Source organism: Artemia sp. Qi Xiang Cuo, chromosome 7, assembly GCF_049724085.1.
Source record: "Artemia sp. Qi Xiang Cuo chromosome 7, ASM4972408v1, whole genome shotgun sequence".
Classification (NCBI taxonomy): domain Eukaryota; kingdom Metazoa; phylum Arthropoda; class Branchiopoda; order Anostraca; family Artemiidae; genus Artemia; species Artemia sp. Qi Xiang Cuo.
This window is the reverse complement of record NC_142800.1, coordinates 22,550,280-22,568,402: the sequence shown is the minus strand read 5'-3', so window position 1 is coordinate 22,568,402 and position 18,123 is coordinate 22,550,280. Positions and strand designations below refer to the sequence as shown.

The 18,123-nt window shown below is 34.1% G+C and overlaps 1 protein-coding gene across 1 annotated transcript in view; it reads left to right on the top strand.

The window, feature by feature from the left end:
* Positions 1-5,431: 5,431 nt before the first annotated feature.
* The window catches only part of LOC148950053 (uncharacterized), a 160,324-nt gene continuing 147,632 nt past the window's right edge, over positions 5,432-18,123 (top strand). Inside the window, exon 1 of the mRNA XM_089092096.1 lies at positions 5,432-5,485. The gene's annotated coding sequence lies outside the window, so the exon portion shown is untranslated. The remainder of the gene's footprint in view (positions 5,486-18,123) is intronic.

Below are 18,123 nucleotides of genomic sequence, written 5' to 3'. Positions count from 1 at the left end.
AGAAACTTCAAAAAGGGAATTCGATTCGATTGGAAATTGGAACGGCTAGTGCCCTTTTTAGTAGTCGCAAGTGATTGGAAGGCAATTAACACCCCTTCTACGCCCAGCATTTCCCCAAACACATCCAATATACATTTTGAGATAGCCATTTTGCTCAGCGTAGTTGATTTCTAGATAGAAATCATGTTTTTGAGGAGAACACTCCCCCCCAACCCTCAGGGTAAGGGTTTTAAGTTATGCCCTGGGGGTATATAATAATGATGTTGACACAATATATAATTTATTATTTTTTTCCTTTATACCAGGGGACTTCGTAACAAAGAAGTTGTCGTAGAGACTTCGAAAAGGGCTCATTCAATTGAAAATTGGAGTGGCTTGTGCCCTTTTTAATAGTCGAAAGTGATTGGAAGGCAACTAACACCCCTTCCACGCCCACCATTTCCCCAAACACATCCAATCAAAATTTTGAGATAGCCATTTTGTTCAGCGTGGTTGATTTCTGGATAGAGAATACGTTTTTGAGGAGAACGCTCCCCCACAGCCCTCAGGGAAACAGTTGCAAGTTATGCCCTGGGGACATATAAGGTATTTATAGAAAGTGTTAACGTAGAAACTTCAAAAAAGGCTCATTTGTTTGGAAATTCAAAGGGCTAATGCCCTTTTTAATAGTCGAAAGTGATTGGAGGACAACTAACCCCTCTCTCCCGCCCACATTTTCCCCAAACACATCCAATCAAAATATTAAGATAGCCATTTTGTTCAACGTAGTTGAAAATTCTGGAAATTAGGTCTTTGAGGATGACATCTTCCCTCTCCCACAGCCCTCAGGGCAACGGTTGTAAGTTATGCCCTGGGGGCATATAAGTTTTTATAGAACGTGTTGTCGTAGAAATCTTCAAAAAGGGCTCATTCGATTTGAAATTGAAATGGCTAGTGCCCTTTTTAATAGTCGAAAGTGATTGAAAGGCAACTAACACCCCTTCCACATCTAGCATTTCCCCAAACACATCCAATTAAAATTTTGAGATAGCCATTCTGTTCAACGCAGTCTAATGTTCAGGAAATTATACCTTTGAGAAGGAAACTTCCCCCACAGTCTTCAGGGCAAGGATTATAAGTTATGCCCTTAGGGCATATACGTTTTTATTGAAATCTTTGTCGTAGAAATTTGAATAAGGGCTCATTCGATTAGAAATTCAAAGGTCTAGTGCCGTTTTTAATAGTCAAAAGTGATTTGAGGGCAACTAACTCCCCTCTCTCGCCCACCTTTTCTCCAAACACCTCCAATCAAAATTTATAGACAACCATTTTGTAAAACGCAGTTGAAAGTTTTGGAAATGAGGTCTTTAAGGATGAAAAATTCTCCTCCCCCCCTACAGCGCTCAGAGCAAGGGTTGTAAGTTATACCCGGGGGGCATGTAAGGTTTTTATAGAAAGCGATGTTGTAAAAACATCAAAAAGGGCTCATTCAATTGGAAATTGAAAGGACTAGTACCCTTTTAATAGTAGAAAGTGATTGAAGGGCAACTAACCCCCCTCTCATGCCCAGCATTTCCCCAAATACATCCAATAAAAATTTTGAGCTATCCATTTTGTTCAACGTAGTCGAAAGTTCTTGAAATTAGGTCTTTTAGGATGATAAGCCCCTCACATTGTGAGTTATGCCCAGTTGACATATAAGGTTTATATAGACAGTTGTTGTAGAATTTTCTAAAAGGGTTCATTTGTTTGGAAATTGAAATTGCCCTTTTTAATAGTTGAAAGTGAGTGGAGAGTCATTGACCCCCCTCTCACACCCACCATTTACCCAAACACATTCAATTGCCCTGTTTAATTGAGTTATGCCCTGGGGACATATAAGGTTTTTATAGATAGAGTTGTCGTAAAAACTTCAAAAGGGGCTCATTCAATTGACAACCACCCTCACAGCCCTTAGGGTAAGGGTTGTAATTTATGCCCTGGGGGCATATAAGATGCTTATAGAAAGCTTTGTCGTAGAAACTAAAAAAGAGCTCATTCGATTGGAAATTGAAAGGCCTAGTGCCCTTTTTAACAGTCGAAAGTGATTGAAAGGCTTGAAATTTTTATAGTAAAGATCGATGTGGGTATAATGTAAGATTTTTGTTGTTGTTGTTTAGACCAGGACACTTCGTATCGAAGGAGTTGTTGTAGGAACTTCTAAAAGGGCTCTTTCGATTAAAAATAGAAAGGGCTGATGCCCTTTTAAATAGTCGAAAATGATTGAAGGGCAACTAATCCCCCTCCCACGCCCACCCACGCCACGCCCCATTTGCCTTTATGTTTAAAAACTAAATGTTTCCTTAAGATTAAATCAAAATGCACTTTGTTAATGCTAATTCCCAATAAGGCATCTAAGCAGTATCCCAAGAACGACTGATGGTATTATGTTCAAACTTTCGGGGCTACTTCTGCTCTTAAAATTTAACTGCTCTAAAATTTAAGTCAAAATAGCGTGAGTGTATCCAAGCTATCAAAGAAAGTAAGCAGTTTTTTTTTGCGAACGGTATCAAGTTTTCCATTTCATGTCAACTAAAGGAGGTATGAAACGAAATTAAACACTACTATTTGTGTCCAGATTTTTAAAAGGGTGTATGTTGTTAAAAATTGCTGAAATTTTTCTCCAGTATACAAATAGCAGATAGAATCCAGCAAATAGCATCCAGGAACTCCTATGCCTTCCCAAGGCCAGAACATAATTTGTACTTTGCCGAAAAAAATACAAAAGAATGTGCATTGTCAGTTTAATATAGTGATATTTAGTAATCAAAATTTTAATATTATTTGATTTATTAAAGTTATAAAAGTAAAAACATTTATATTTTTTTCAGTAAAGTACAAATTATGTTCTGGTCTTAAGAAGGTATTGGGGTTGTTGGCCCCACTTTTGTTAATATCTGCTAGTTTTGAGTTTGACTCGGTTATTTGTTGTAATTTCTGTTCGTTTTGGGTTTCATTTAGTTATTGATGGTGATTTGTGGTGGTTTCACGCTTGGTAGATTATTTGATTTTATTTTTGCTCATTTTTTGTTTAATCGAGATCTTTACTTTTCTTTGAAAAACTTATTTTATGGAAAAAGTTTTTTTCAATTAATATAAATCAAGAAAAGCAAGGGGCCAAGTACAAATCCTTGGACCCCAACGTTGTTCGACTGCTGCACAGTTCCCATAATGATGCAGTTTGTGTCTCAAAATACGACGGGAAATCGTATCGAACGCTTTTTTGATGTAAAAAACACAGTTGCTGGAATATCACCCTTATCTAAAACGTCATGAATAAACTTAGAAACAACTAAAACCACATGTTGGGCAGAATCGTTTCTCCTGAAATAAAAATTGTGACTTGAGAAAGAAATTAATCTTCCCTAGAAACGAAACCAGACGATTATATAAACAACGTTCAATAAGTTTAAAAAAAGCCGATAAAATCGAAATTGGACGAATATTACTTGGATCTTTTGAATCCCCTCCAATATGTAACGCAACTATTCTAGCGGCTTTAAAGCAATCAGGGAATTTGCCGTACTTAAAACAAAGGTCAATAATATGAGCTATGCACTCCGCAGTTCCCGGGATAATTGTCTTCAGTAAATTTGTACTAGATCCATCCGGCCCTTCTGACTTTCCGTTTTTCAAAAGCCTGGAAATAACCAATAACTCTGAAGCCAATTCAGGAGAAAGAAATATTGATAGGCCATTCGATGGAGGTAAATACATCTTGAATTCAGTATCTACAGCTGACTGCATACAGCTGTTGGCGCTGAAGTCATTTCACCGATAGTAGCAAAGTGGCGGTTAAGTAGTATAATCACTTCTTTTTTCCCTTTCACAGTTGTCCCATCGGTTACTGTCATTTCTTTGGGGATTTCACTTTGTTTCTTCCGATTCAGACAATCATTAATTAATTACCATGTTTTTCTCAGCGACCCTTTCGCCTCCAGTAATGTTTGTTTGTAACAACTCTGCTTCGATGTCTTAATAAATTTTGTTAATGTATTTTTATAATTCTTAAAATTTTACTTATTTTCTCCAGTCGAATTTGATAAGTATTTCCGATACAGCTTATTCTTTACATTAATAGACTTGAGTAGCCTATACTTGATGGAATCTAAGGTTTAGTAGGCTGTTTAAGTCTTCTGTTTGTAATACGACGGTAAGGGCAAGCCTGGACAAGCACATTTTTAAAGATTTCTAAAAACCTCCTCGCAGACTCATCCGGGTTTTTCGGACTCATAACAGGGTAAAAAATTGTTGCCTCTAAGCAACTCTTTTAGTTTAGCGGTATCCATAACTCCTACTTGTCGCTGCTGCCTGGTAATAGTAGGCGTAATATCAATAATTAGATCACACCCCACCATAAAATGATCTGATGTGTCATCTACGACGACCTTACATGTCTGAACTTGAATATTCGAACAAGTATTGTCAATAAGTGACTGGGACGTTTCGGTAACTGTGGTCAGTATACGGCATGCAGGGAAACATCCGGCAGCTAAAGATTTGGACAGGTTTTCAGATGTTACGTTATAAGTGTGTAAATTACTCGTACTACGGTTACGCAGTAAAGATATATCAACATTACAATCACCCATAATGATAGACTTGCGGTATTTACACGACAAAATATTAAGACATTCCTGGAAAATTTCAGTATACCTTTTTGCGCTTCCATTTGGAGGACAATAACACACAAAACCAACTATCGGCTCATGGTTAACCTGAATTTCCACCGCTAATATTTCAAACAGCATCTCCACCAGTGTTTCCACTTCAAATTTTTTGAAATCCCTAAAAGGCTAGTGGAATATCCCTAGAAATCCCGATTTTCAATGTCGAAATCTCTATAGGTTTCCCCATTTTCTGAATTATTTCCAAGTCACTAGTAAAGCCTCGTTATGCTGACTTTTAATAGCATTTGTTAAATGCGACTTATTTTGCAACTCAAGACCTTTTACTTGTACCAAAATATTTTCTTTTGAGGTTTAAAACAATACTTTATATTTATTTACAAGCTAAGTCCGTTTTTTATTTACCAATTCTGGTGTCAGATTTTGGATTCTGGACCATATAAATATATTTTTTTTCTTTGCCATTATTTTTTTCGTCTCTATTACTATTTTTGCAACACCCTAGTTTTATTTGAATTGGTACAATGGATTGGCATGAATGATATCCAACCAGTCGCTTTTTCAAGCATTATTTTTGTTTAAACACGTTTTGACTTGTTTTATATCGAGTCGTGATTATGTTGAAAAAAATTATTTGAAAAAAAAGAAAACGTTATCTGTCGACCAAGGTATAATCACCTATGGAACGTAGTATAATCAGAGTATAATCAAAGTATAATCACCTACGGTTCCGTAGGTGATTATACTTCGCTGTCGACGGATCTGTCAAAAGGTGACTGAAAATATGAAACTGAAGGATAGAAAAATGCTTAAAATGTGCTTTGAGTAATACAGGAAAGGTAAAATATAAAACATTATTCACATTCGTAATAGGGTGCAGTAAGACGAAATAGATTAAGTAACAAAAATAGATTCAATTCTTTTTTCTGCTATGCATGACCAATCAGAGTGATTAAGTTGATGCGTCAGCAGCTCAGTGGAAATGGTGGGGTAAATAAATAAATATTTATTTTATACGGTTATTTTTGGTAATTTGGGTTATAAGGACATACTCCTTGTCACACCAATGTAAAAAATCCATCAGTTGCCTCAGAATACGGTTATATTGACAATAAGAAATCAAGAAAAATCTATTTTTAGTCATAAAACATAAAATCGCGAAGATAGGAAGAAAACGAGGACAATTAACAGCCAGTGAAAAAATTGAAAAATTATGCAAATATCTCGGTCAAGACCTCCGTATGACCGTCCTCAGTGCAGAATAAAACTGATAAAAATATAAAAACAAAACCTTAAAATAAAAACACAAAACTAAAATTGGACGACCCTTTCTTAGTAACGGGGAAAGGGTAACTTCAGTTCAGAAAAAAACGGATAAAAATATAAAAACAAAACCTTAAAATAGAAACACAAAACTAAAATTGGACGACCCTTTCTTAGTAACGGTGAAAGGGTAACTCTTGTCTTGGCCGAAATATTGGCATAATTTTTCAATTTTTTCACTGGCTGTTAATTGTCCTCGCTTTCTTCCTTTCTTCGTGATTTTATGTTTTATCATGATTAGCCAGTGTGGTCACAGAAATTATTTACTACTTTTAGTCAGAATCAGATTCAACAACTTCTTCCTTTTTTCTGATGGTAGCTGAAGCCTTGACTCTTTTCATGTTGAGCAGTAGCCGCTCGTCTCCACGAATCCATTGGACACTTTCTTGGTCCTGCTTCATACTGTGTTTTGTTTTAAGAATCCCATATAACGTTTTCGTTATAAGCTTGTTTCGTCTGTCGGTCTTTATGATTTTCACTGCACTAAAAAGCCTTTTGACGACAAAGTTGGAGAAAGGAAGAGAAAGCACAAATATTACTGCCCCTTTTATATTTTTTATAGCTCGGTTCCGGAAGAGTATTTCTTCGAAAAAAAAACAAACACAAGTACATAAGTAGACACAAGACACAAGTAGATAATCCATATTTTTCAATATTTTCAACATCGATAAGACAAACACGGGTAGATAATCCACATTTTTCAATATTTTCAACTTTGATAAGACTTTGCTTCATCCGCTCCTGTTCGATTTTGTTTCAATCCCATGATGATTTCCCCTAATTTTTAATGAAGAGTTGGAGAGAATCAGGTCGCAGTGACTGAACTGATACAGGGTCAACCATTTCTGCATATTTGTAAATGTCAAAACAGAAACGAAATTGAGCTTGGATCTGCTGCAGAGCTTTGATGTAAGAAGATTGTGCGGCTCTGGGGATCTTTTCAACTACATCTTGGGGCACACCAGGATCTGATTTTAGCGTCAACAGAGACTTCTATCGATTGGGATCAAATAAATACTTTCGAGGGGAAAATAAACACTTAGGTCATTTTCATTATGTTGGAACGCATTTGTTGACTTTACATAGTCCTTCTTCATGGAGCTCAAAGACAGTTCCTTGAAAAGAGATTCAGTCTCTAGTTTCAGGCGATAAAACGGTGGTTTTTCAACTTGAAAAGCTTCATTGAATTCAGTAAGAAATCCCAATGCAAAGGAAACAAATTCAAACATGCAATTCATGACTGGGTTCAGATTTGTGTATACAAGCTCATTGAGCTCTGTTGAATCATCAAGTAGTAGATGTCTGCAGTAGGCACTAAGAGCCTCCAATTGTTCCAAGATTCTGTCCACAGCAGCTTTGACTGAAAGCCATTGAGTCGGCCCAGACTGCAGAATCTTATGCATGTCAAGTTTGCAGAACTTTTGAGATTCAAGGAAAGCATTTTGCTTCTTGTGACTAAGAGCCACTAAGGAACAAAAGAGACTAACAGATATTTTTTTTTAGCATCAAAAGGATTTTACAAGATTTCACAGAATCAAGAAACTATTCAATTTTTTCAGAATCTATGCTTCTACAGTTTGTATGTAACCGAAATTTTCCATTATCAATTAACACAGGTATTTTTAGTATCAAAAGGATTTTACAACATGTCACAGAATCAAGAAACTATTAAAATGTTTCAGAGTCTATGCTTTTGCACCTTGCATGTAACTAAAATCTTACATTATCAATTAATACAGAAATTTTTTTTAGCATCAAAAGAATTTTACAATATATAACAGAATCAAGAAACTATTCAAATGTTTCAGAATCTATACTTTTGCAGTTTACATGTAACTAAAATTTTCCATTATCAATTATTAATACAGATATTTTTTTAGTATCAAAAGGTTTTACAACATTTCAAAGAATCAATCCCAAGTTTATTCTTGTAATCAGCGGTGTGAGTCATTTGAAAATGAATAATACAAAAAAATCACTCCAAGTGCTCCCATCTTGTTACACCCAGGGTACCCGAAACTAAACGGGTGCACCCCGACTACCTACAGAAAACATATTTTATTTTTATAAACTAGGTTACACTATGTTAACTATTGTTTTGTCATCTCTAATTATAGATGGCAGCACAACTGCTCAGACACACAGTCATAGTGAGAGAGACATGCATAAAGTTAGGTTCGTTTACATTCACTTAGAGTGGTGCGCCACACCAAGTGAACATAAACAAACCTAACTTCTTACATGTCTCCCACACCACTGATTACAAGAATAGACTTGTAATTTTGTAATTGATTCTTTTAAATGTTGTAAAATCCTTTTGATGCTTAAATATCTGTATTAAAAATTGATCATGGAAGATTTTAGTTACATGCAAATTGCAACAGCATAGATTCTGAAACATTTGAATAGTTTCTTGATTCTGTGATATATTGTAAAATTATTTTGATGCTGAAAAAAATTCTTTATTGATTGATAATGGATGATTTTACATGCATGCAAGCTGCTAAAGCATAGATTCTGATACATTTTAATAATTTCTTGATTTTGTGACATGTTGTAAAATCCTTTTAATATTAAAAATTACCTGTGTTAATTGATAATGCAAAATTTTGAGTTACATGCAAACTGAAAAAGCATAGATTCTGAAAAATTTGAATAGTTTCTTGATTCTGCGAAATGTTGTAAGATCCTTTTGATGCTAAAAATACATGTAATAATTGATAATTGGAATGTTTTTGTTATTGCAAACAGCAAAAGCAGATTCTGAAACATTTGAATAGTTTCTTGATTCTGTGAAATTTTTTAAAACCCTTTTGATGCTAAAAAACACCTGTATTTATTAATAATGGAAGATTTTGGTTACACCCATGCTGCAAAAGCAAAGATTCTGACACATTTGAATAGTTTCTTGATTCTGTTAAATGTTGTGGAATCCTTTTGATGCTTAAAAAAATACCTCTATTAAATGGTAATGGAAAAATTTAGTTATATGCAAACTGCAAAGGCATAGATTCTGAAACATTTGAATAGTTTCTTGATTCTGTGACACGTTCTAAAATCCTTTTGATGCTAAAAAATACTTTTATTAATTGATAATGGAAGATTTTAGCTACATGCAAACTGAAAAAGCATAGATTGAAACATTTGAAATATTTAAATAGTTTCTTGATTCTGTGAAATATTGCAAAATCCTAATGTTGCTAAAAAATACTTGTGTTAATTGATATTGGAAGATTTTAGTTATATGCAAACTGCAAAAGCATAGATTCTGAAACATTTGAATAGTTTCTTGATTCTTCGAAATGTTGTAAAATCCTTGATGCTAAAAAAATATATAAATATTAATAATTGACAATGGATGATTTTAGTGACATATAAACTGCAAAAGCCTTGATTCTGAAAGATTTGAATAGTTTCTTGATTCTTTGAAATATTGTAAAGTCCTTTTGATACTAAAAAATTACCTGTATTAATTTAAGATGGAAGATTTTAGTTACATGCAAACTGCAAAAGCATAGATTTTAAAACACTTGAATAGTTTCTTTATTCTTTGAAATGTTGTAAAATCCTTTTGATGCTTAAAAAATTATCTTTATTAACTGATAATGGGATATTTTAGTTACATGCATACTTCAGAAGCATAGATTCTTAAACATTTGAGCAGTTTCTTGACTCTCTGAAACGTTGTAAAATCCTTTCGACGCTAAAAAAATATCTGTATTAATTGAAAATGGAAGACTTTAGTTACATACAAACTGAAAAAGCATAGATTCTGAAGCATTTGAATAGTTTCTTGATTTTGTGAAATGTTGTAAAATCCTTTTGATGCTAAAAAATCTCTATATTAACTCATAATGGAAGATTTTAGTTACATGCAAACGGATACAGCATAAATTCTTAATCATTTGAATAGTTTCTTGATTCTGTGAAATGTTGCAAAATCCTTTTGACGCTAAAAAAAATACTTGTATTAATTGATAATGGAAGATTTTAGTTACATGCAAACTGATAAAGCATAAATTCTGAAACATTTGAGCATTTTCTTGATTCTGTGAAATACTGTAAAATCCTCTTGATACTAAGAAAATATCCGTGTTAATAAAGAAATAGTGTGACTATGATCATTATTTTTCTAATTGTAAAAAAAATTAAACAGAATAAAAGTTACATAATTTCCAATTCCAAAAAAATTCAAAGTAAAAAAAAAGTGCTACTACAAACATTATTTTTCTAATAGTAAAAGTCACGAGTAACTTATCTATGTCATTCCCATTGTGTATTTTGAAAATATTAAAGGTAATTTTTTTGTTTTAAGTATATTTCATCTCATTTTAAGACATGTAAAAAAATGGAAAAACTTCTATATTAAAAAAAAAAAAAAATTAAAGTTAAAAAAAAAAAAAAAAAATAAAATTAAAAAATTTATAAATGGGTAAGAGGCCAAAAAGTGTGGGGGGGGGGAGGATGTATTGGCGTCCTTGGAGGCAGGGGTCCTTGGCGGCTGGGGTCCTTGGTGGTTGGTGTCCTTAGTGGTTGGGATCCTTAGTGGTTGGGATATGGATGTTCAAGGGCTGGTGTATCATTACCTAAAATATATACGACTTTATTAATTTCGACTTTATGTGTATTCCCAATACTAGACAATATTTTATATTAACTGCACTCCTCACTTGGTACTCTTGTATCATAGCAACCACACTTATACATTTAAAATTTCCGCGTTAAATATACTTAATGTAGATTTCCTATAAAAAAATGTAAAATCGATTTCATCCGAGCCGAATAAAAATATGTATCTCTTAAGGGAGTCATCATTCCCTCAGATTTACGTATTGTTTGTATGCGATTAAAATTTTAATTTTTCTCTTCGGAAATTAACATACAAAATTTATTTATATGATATTCATTTTGGATTTATAGCCCTATCACTACTTGATTTCTAAAGATTGTTCTGTAGGCGATTAAAGTTAAAACCCTTTCTCTTCGGAAATTTAGATAATTATTCTTTGTGATATCCATGTAAAGCAATAATTATGTGACATGTCCATGCAAGAATCATGTAACAAATTGGCTGAAGACTCAATCTGTCAATAATCTGTAATCTGTCAATTGAATTCCAACGCCTCTCTCTCTAAAGTAGGTCAAACACCTTCTCTTGTAGTTTATCGTCACAGGCTATTTTTAGATCTAGTTTAAAACCTCATGATAGGTTACTACCAACTTTACGCACTTCAGGAATCCACATATATAATAATTTTCAAGGTCCCTTGAATTTAGCTCCTTAGAAACTCTCTATGGCATATTCTCCTAAAGCTCGGCGATCCACAAAACAATAAACCCACTATCTAGAATACAAACATCGTAAATTCATGTTTTCCAGGAAACTCGGCGATCAACAATCCAATTACCATGTGTCCCATTTCACGTTTTCAAAACCCAATATAATTTGCAACATCGATCCAAAAGGGAAATATATCTCTTGTTCCAAGAATTTTATCAGAAGTTAAAACCCAAAAACAAACAGAAATTACAATGAAAAATTAATTTAAAATTAAAACGAACAGAAATTATTACATACAGGAAAAGGGTTAATACCTCCTAAGCCCTCTAAGGCCAGAGCACCATTTGTGCTTTATTGGAGACAAAATATAATATAAATATATTCTGTTTTATAATATCAATAAATTAAATATCGCAGAGACTTCTAGGAATGAATATAATTATATGTTAAACTGTCAAACTATATTCGTTAGTACTTTTCGGTAATCTTGGTAATTATGGTGTTGTTTTTCTACTTTGTTGACGTTATGACAAAGAAAGATACATTACTAAAAATAAAGTTGTCTTTAGTAAAGCACAAATGAATCTCTGCTCTTTAGAAGGCTTAATGGGCGTTAGTCCTTCTCCTGTTTGTTGTTATTTCTGTTCATTTTAAGTTTGACTTAGCCTAATTATTTATTGTCTCTTAATTCTATTCTGTCTTAATTCCTCTTCCTTTTTGGTCTAATTGTTTATTGATAGTCAATTCTGTTCTTTTGAACTTGAACTATTATTTGACTCTATTTCTGCTAGTCTTTGGTCTAATGTTGATCTTGGATTGTAACGTTATTTCTGCTAGTCTTTGGTTTAATCTAGCTACTGGATTTTAACGTTGTTTCTGCTAGTCTATGGTTTAATGTAGCTTTTGGATTTTAACGTTATTCCTGCTAGTCTTTGCTTTAATGTAGCTCTTGGATCTTCTTTGATAAACCTCTTTGGTGAGAAAGTTCTTTTTTAACTAACACGCGAATAAATTAAGCAATCATGATCGAAGCCACGTGGCAGCAAATATTTCTTGGCACATAAGTGTGGCAGATTCCGCAATAACGTCACTTCTAATGAACTGTATTCTATACATGTATTTGTTATCATTAAACTGCAAAACAATGCAGTAAGGATAATAGGTATTTATGTTGAAGAGGTGAAGATTACTTAGCTTAAGTCTTCCTTAGCCATCTGGGGCGCATAGGGCATCGACGAAGCCTCGGTAAACGTCACGTATTGGAATGTTATGTTGAAGAGGTGACGATACATTTGCTTTTTAAGTCTTTGGGTTTCCTTAACGTTGGTGAACGATTTGATTATCAAGCAACGGTTGTCGTTTTCCTGTGTAAAAATAACCTAGTCCCAAAGTATTTCTTTGGAACTTTTACCGTTCTAATTGTAATATCCATGGTTGTAAGACTAGGTTTAGTGATAATTTGGCGGTTTGGCATAGGAACAGTGCATGTCCACATTTGGATTGTACTTTCTTGGAACTCCTGCGTGGAATTTGTAACTGGTGAGCATGAAGGCGGCTGGATATATTTTAAGAGGAAAGTAAATGAGTATTTATTAAAAGATGGGTAATTTGATTTTGTTAGTATGGAAGAGGAAATTAGCTATTTTAAGTTGATTTCGATGGTTTAATATGATGGAGGTTAAAAGGGAAGAAGGGGGAATAGAGGAAGGGTCGTGGTGTTGCAAGGCCGTAGGGTGGTAGGGGGTGGGGAATTGGGGAATGATATTTTTGAAAGGGTCTGTTTTGTTATTTGGCTGTTTTGTTCCTCTTACGCTTTTTAATTTTTTATTATTTATTATTGTACTGGAGTTTAAGAAATTGGATATTATGTTATGCTGCACGATAGCAAACACGCAAGTTTTTTCATAACTGCAGCGTTTTTAAATTGTAAAAATTATTTTTCTGTTAAAAATTGTGAATAAAGGAACCTAAACATTTGACCGTATCCATTTTTTCATTTGTTTAATTGGTTTTCAATTTGTTTTTTTTTGCAATTCTTACTCAAAGCTTGTAAAAACAATTTTTGCACAGAGAGACTTACTCAAAGCTTGTAAAAACAATTCTTACACAACAAGATTTTGCTAACGCTAGACTCGTCCGAAAAAAAATTTATTTGATTGTCTAGTTGAGATGGGTAATTTCACATTTTTTTTATTCCTGAATGTGCTGCACCACGTCCATATAAATATCTCATTTGCCAATTATCTTTTACATCACTCCATCTCGAGGTTTCAGACTGTTGTACTTTCTTACAGAGAAACTTTTAGATATAACCTTCCCAGGAAGATCATACCAAAGCGAAGTGCAATGTCAAATGAAGCTGTTCTTCAAATACTCTGTTCTCGGTATGTCAACCTTAAGGTAATTGGATCGAGCTGTGTGCCTTATGTGTGTCTTGTAGATTAGACAATAGATGGTAAAATACGAGAAAGCTCTCGAAAAGGAGATCAATTTATGTACTTGTAGAAAAAAGCTATCAATGCTATATCAAAACTTTCACTAACAGACTGGAGAGAGTCATGGGGAACGACTGAACCTGACCTATTAGCTCTATTTTGGATTCTTTGAAGTGATGGAAACAACGTTTTTGGAGCACCAGTACAACGGGTATACATGCTTGGTGATGGGCCTGATGCAAAACTTACAGCAGTATCATTGAGCTGAGCGGTAGATTTCCTGCACAGGAGGTTCTCACCTGATCTTGGTGAGCTTTCCGAGAAAGATCTGTGGAGAAGGGGATAAGACAGAAGTAGAAGTGACCCTAAAGCCCCGGTACGAACACATGTGCTGCCATCTACAATTTAGTTTAATGCTGACGGGACATAATTTATTCAAGGATTATCGATCGAGTCTAATGGGGGTCAAGGTCAATCGATCTGTTGTTGTTGTTGTTTGGCCACTTGTAATGGCATGAGGGGTGATTTACATAATCGATGAGGGAATTATTGATTCACGAGCGTGGGGAATTATGAAACAATATGGTCATAGAGTCTCTAGGGAGAAAGATTACGTAATCGCTCAATGACCTCTTTTTCTAAGATCGATTTATTTGTTGTTTCTATGTGTAATAACTCCGGGGCGAAGGTTGCACATGCGCATTGAATTCTAACGGGAACAATGTTATTGATCTAGGGGAAGTGAATTTCCGAGAACTTGATTGCGTAATCAAAGTGTGTCAACAACAACAACAACGACCTTAACATTCGCTGAGAGCGTGCACTTACAACAACAAAAACCCGGAATTTGGAACACCTGTGCTGTCGACCTCAATTCACCTATCGTGAATCAATAATTCCCCTTAGAAACAACAAATTAATTTCCCCTTTCTTGACAGATCAATCAATCAATGACATGATCTGTCAGACTTTAAAAATTTTCGCCTAGAAACATTTCTCCAGGAATAGATCCAAATCATTAATGTCTTTGCCTCGGGAACAGTTCTACTGGTCGAACTCCAAAAGATATTAATAACCAAAGGCCTTGGAAAACAATTCTCCAAAGAAACATCTTAGCGATGAATTGTTTTAGCGCGAGAATCAGGTTTCGTATTAATTTGAAATGCGTTAGCACAGAGATGCCAAAAAACAAAAGGAACACACAGAAATTACTTTTAGGGGATTATTTGGGCGAAACGGTTTTAGACAGGTTATGGAATTATTTCGGCGAAACCGTTAGAGACGTTTTAAAAGATGATTTTAGAAAGGGTTTCAGAAGAGGTTTTGAGTGTGGTCGTTATAGTAAACAAGTTCTATTTGAACAGTGTCGTGAGGTGCTCTACCCAACCCCAAAGGGCCCCCGATCACCCTACCCCGATCCAAACGGTTCCCATCCCCCTACCCCAAACCAGAAGGAACCCCCGGTCCCCCAAGGTTCCCAGGGCTCCCCCCGGCCCCCCCGACCCTCAAAGGCCCCCCCCCGGCCCCCCCAAGGCCCATCGAGCTCCCAAAGGACCAACGGGGTCCCAAAGGCCTTCACCCGGTCTCCAAATGTCCACCAGGCTCTCAACCGGCCCCCAGGACCCCCAAAGGCCCTCCACCGGCACCCAAAGGTCCTCCCCCGGCCCCCAAAGGGCCCCCACCCTCCCTCTCCGCCCCACTCCTCTCCGTCACCTCCCCCTCCCCCCAACCCCCCTCCCCCCAACCCCCTCCTCCTCCCCTCCCCTTCTCCCCCTCCCCTCCCCTCCTCTTCCCCTACCCCTCCCCTCCTCCCCTCCCCTCCCCTCCTCCCCTCCCCATTTTTTTAATATTTTTTGTGCATTGAGACACAGAAGGGACACACTCCCCCAAGGGTCCCCCAAACACCCTCCCCGGGCCCCCCAAAGAGTCCCCTCTCCATTTTTTTAATACTTTTTTATGGCTTTATTATATCTTCTGAACAAGTTCCATTCATAATGTCATTCCTAAACCCATTTTCCAACCTCAAAGAGTCCCCTCCCCAATTTGTAAATACTTTCTTGAATTTTTTAACATGGTATTTTTTAACTTTTTACGTTCCGACCTTTCTCAAAGAGTCAAATTTAAAGTTCTATTCCAAATATTTTCCCGGAACAAGAAAAGTCCCAAGACATAAAAAATTTAAAGTTCACTTCTAATTTTTTCCGTAGAAATAGGAAAAGTTATACTTTGATTGTGATTATTTTCTATGAAGATAAAAAGTTTCACTTTAATTCTAAATTTTCTTAAATTCAATTCCGACCTTTCTCAAATAGATGAAAAAATTTAAAGTTCTGTTCAATATATTTTCTCGGAAGAAGAAAAGTTCAACTTCGTTTCTGAATTTTCTCATTGAAAATGAAATAAGTTTTTGATCAATTCTATTTCTCCAAAATAATATAAAAATTTTCCACTTCAGTTCAGATTTTTCTAAAAGATATTAAAAATTTAAAATACTATTCCAAATTTTTCATAGAAGATATAAAAGTTCAAGTTCTCTTCTGAATTTTACCAATGCACACAATTCAATTCTAATTTCTACAGATAAGATAAAAAGCTTCCACTTCAGTTTTAAGTTCACCATGACATAAAAAATTTAAAGTTCTGTTCTAAATTTTTCTGTAGAAGATAGGAAAAGTTATACTATGATAGTGATTATTTTCCATGAAGATAAAAAGTTTCACTTTAATTCTAAATTTTCTTAAATTCAGTTCCGACTTTTCACATAGAGATGAAAAAAATTTAAAGTTCTGTTCCAAATTTTTAATAGAATATTGGAAAAGTTATACTTTGATCGTTAATATTCAAGTTCTCTTCTGAATTTTATAAAAGAACACAATTCAATTCTAATTTCTCGAGAGAAAATAAAAAGCTGCCACTTCAGTTTTAAGTTCGCCATGAAATAAAAAATTTAAAGTTCAGTTCTAAATTTCTATATAGAAGATAGGAAAAGTTATACTATGATTGTGATTATTTTCTATGAAGATTAAAAGTTTCACTTCAATTTTAAATTTTCTCAAAGAAGTGAAGAAAATTTCAACTTCGATTCTGAATTTTCTCAATGAAAATGAAATAAGTTATTGATCATTTCTATTTTCCCAAAATAATATAAAAATTTTCCACTTCAGTTTAGATTTTTCTCAAACAGATGAAACAATTTAAAATACTGTTCCAAATTTTTCATAGAAGATAGAAAAGTTCTTGTTCTCTTCTGAATTTTATCAAAGAACATAATTCATTTCTAATTTATCCAGAGAAAATAAAAAGTTTCCATATCACTTTTAAGTTTACCAAGACATAAAAATTTAAAGTTCAATTCTAAATTTTTCCATAGAAGATAGGACAATTTATACTATGATTGTGATTATTTTCCATGAAGATAAAAAGTTTCACTTTAATTCTAAAGTTTCTTAAATTCAATTCTGACCTTTCTCAAAGAGATGAAAAAAATTAAAGTTCTGTTCCAAATATTTTCCCGGAAGAAGAAAAGTTCAAATTCGATTCTGAATTTTTTCAATGAAAATGAAAAAGTTATTGATCAAATCTTTTTTCCCAAAAATAATATAAAAATTTCCACTTCAGTTCAGATTTTTTTCTCAAAGAGATGAAGCAATTTAAAGTTCTGTTCCAAATTTTTCATAGAAGATACGAAAAGTTATAATTTGATCGTGAATATTCGAGTTCTATTCTGAATTTTACCAAAGAACACAATTCAATTCTAATTTCCCCAATAAAAAATTTAAAGTTCAATTCTAAATTGTTCGGTGGAAGATAGAAAAAGTAATACTATACGTGTGAATATTTTCCCGGAAGATAAAAAGTCCTAGTTCAATTTAAAATTTTCTCAATGAAGTGAAGAAGAATTCAAGTTCTCTTCTGAATTTTACCAAAGAAGACAATTCATTTCTAATTTCACCAGAGAAAATAAAAATATTCCACTTCAGTTCCTTATTTCACAAAGACATAAAGAAATTTAAAGTTCCATTCTAAATTTTTCGGTGGAAGATAGAAAAAGTAATACCATACTTGTGAAATATTTTCATGGAAGATAAAAAGTTCTAGTTCAATTTGAAATTTTCTCAACGAAGTGAAGGAAAGTTCAAGTTCTCTTCTGAATTTTCTCAATGAAAAAAAAATTAGTCATTGATCATTTCTATTTTTCCAAATAATATAAAAATTTTCCACTTTAGTTCAGATCTGACTCGAAGAGATGAAAAATTTAAAATACTGCTCCAAATTTTTCACTGAAGATATAAAAAAGTTCAATCTGGCTCGAAGAGATGAAAAATTTAAAATACTGTTCCAAATTTTTCACTGAAGATAAAAAAGTTCAAGGTCTCTTCGGAATTTTACCAAAGAACACAATTCAATTCTAATTTCTCCAGAGAAAATAAAAATCTTC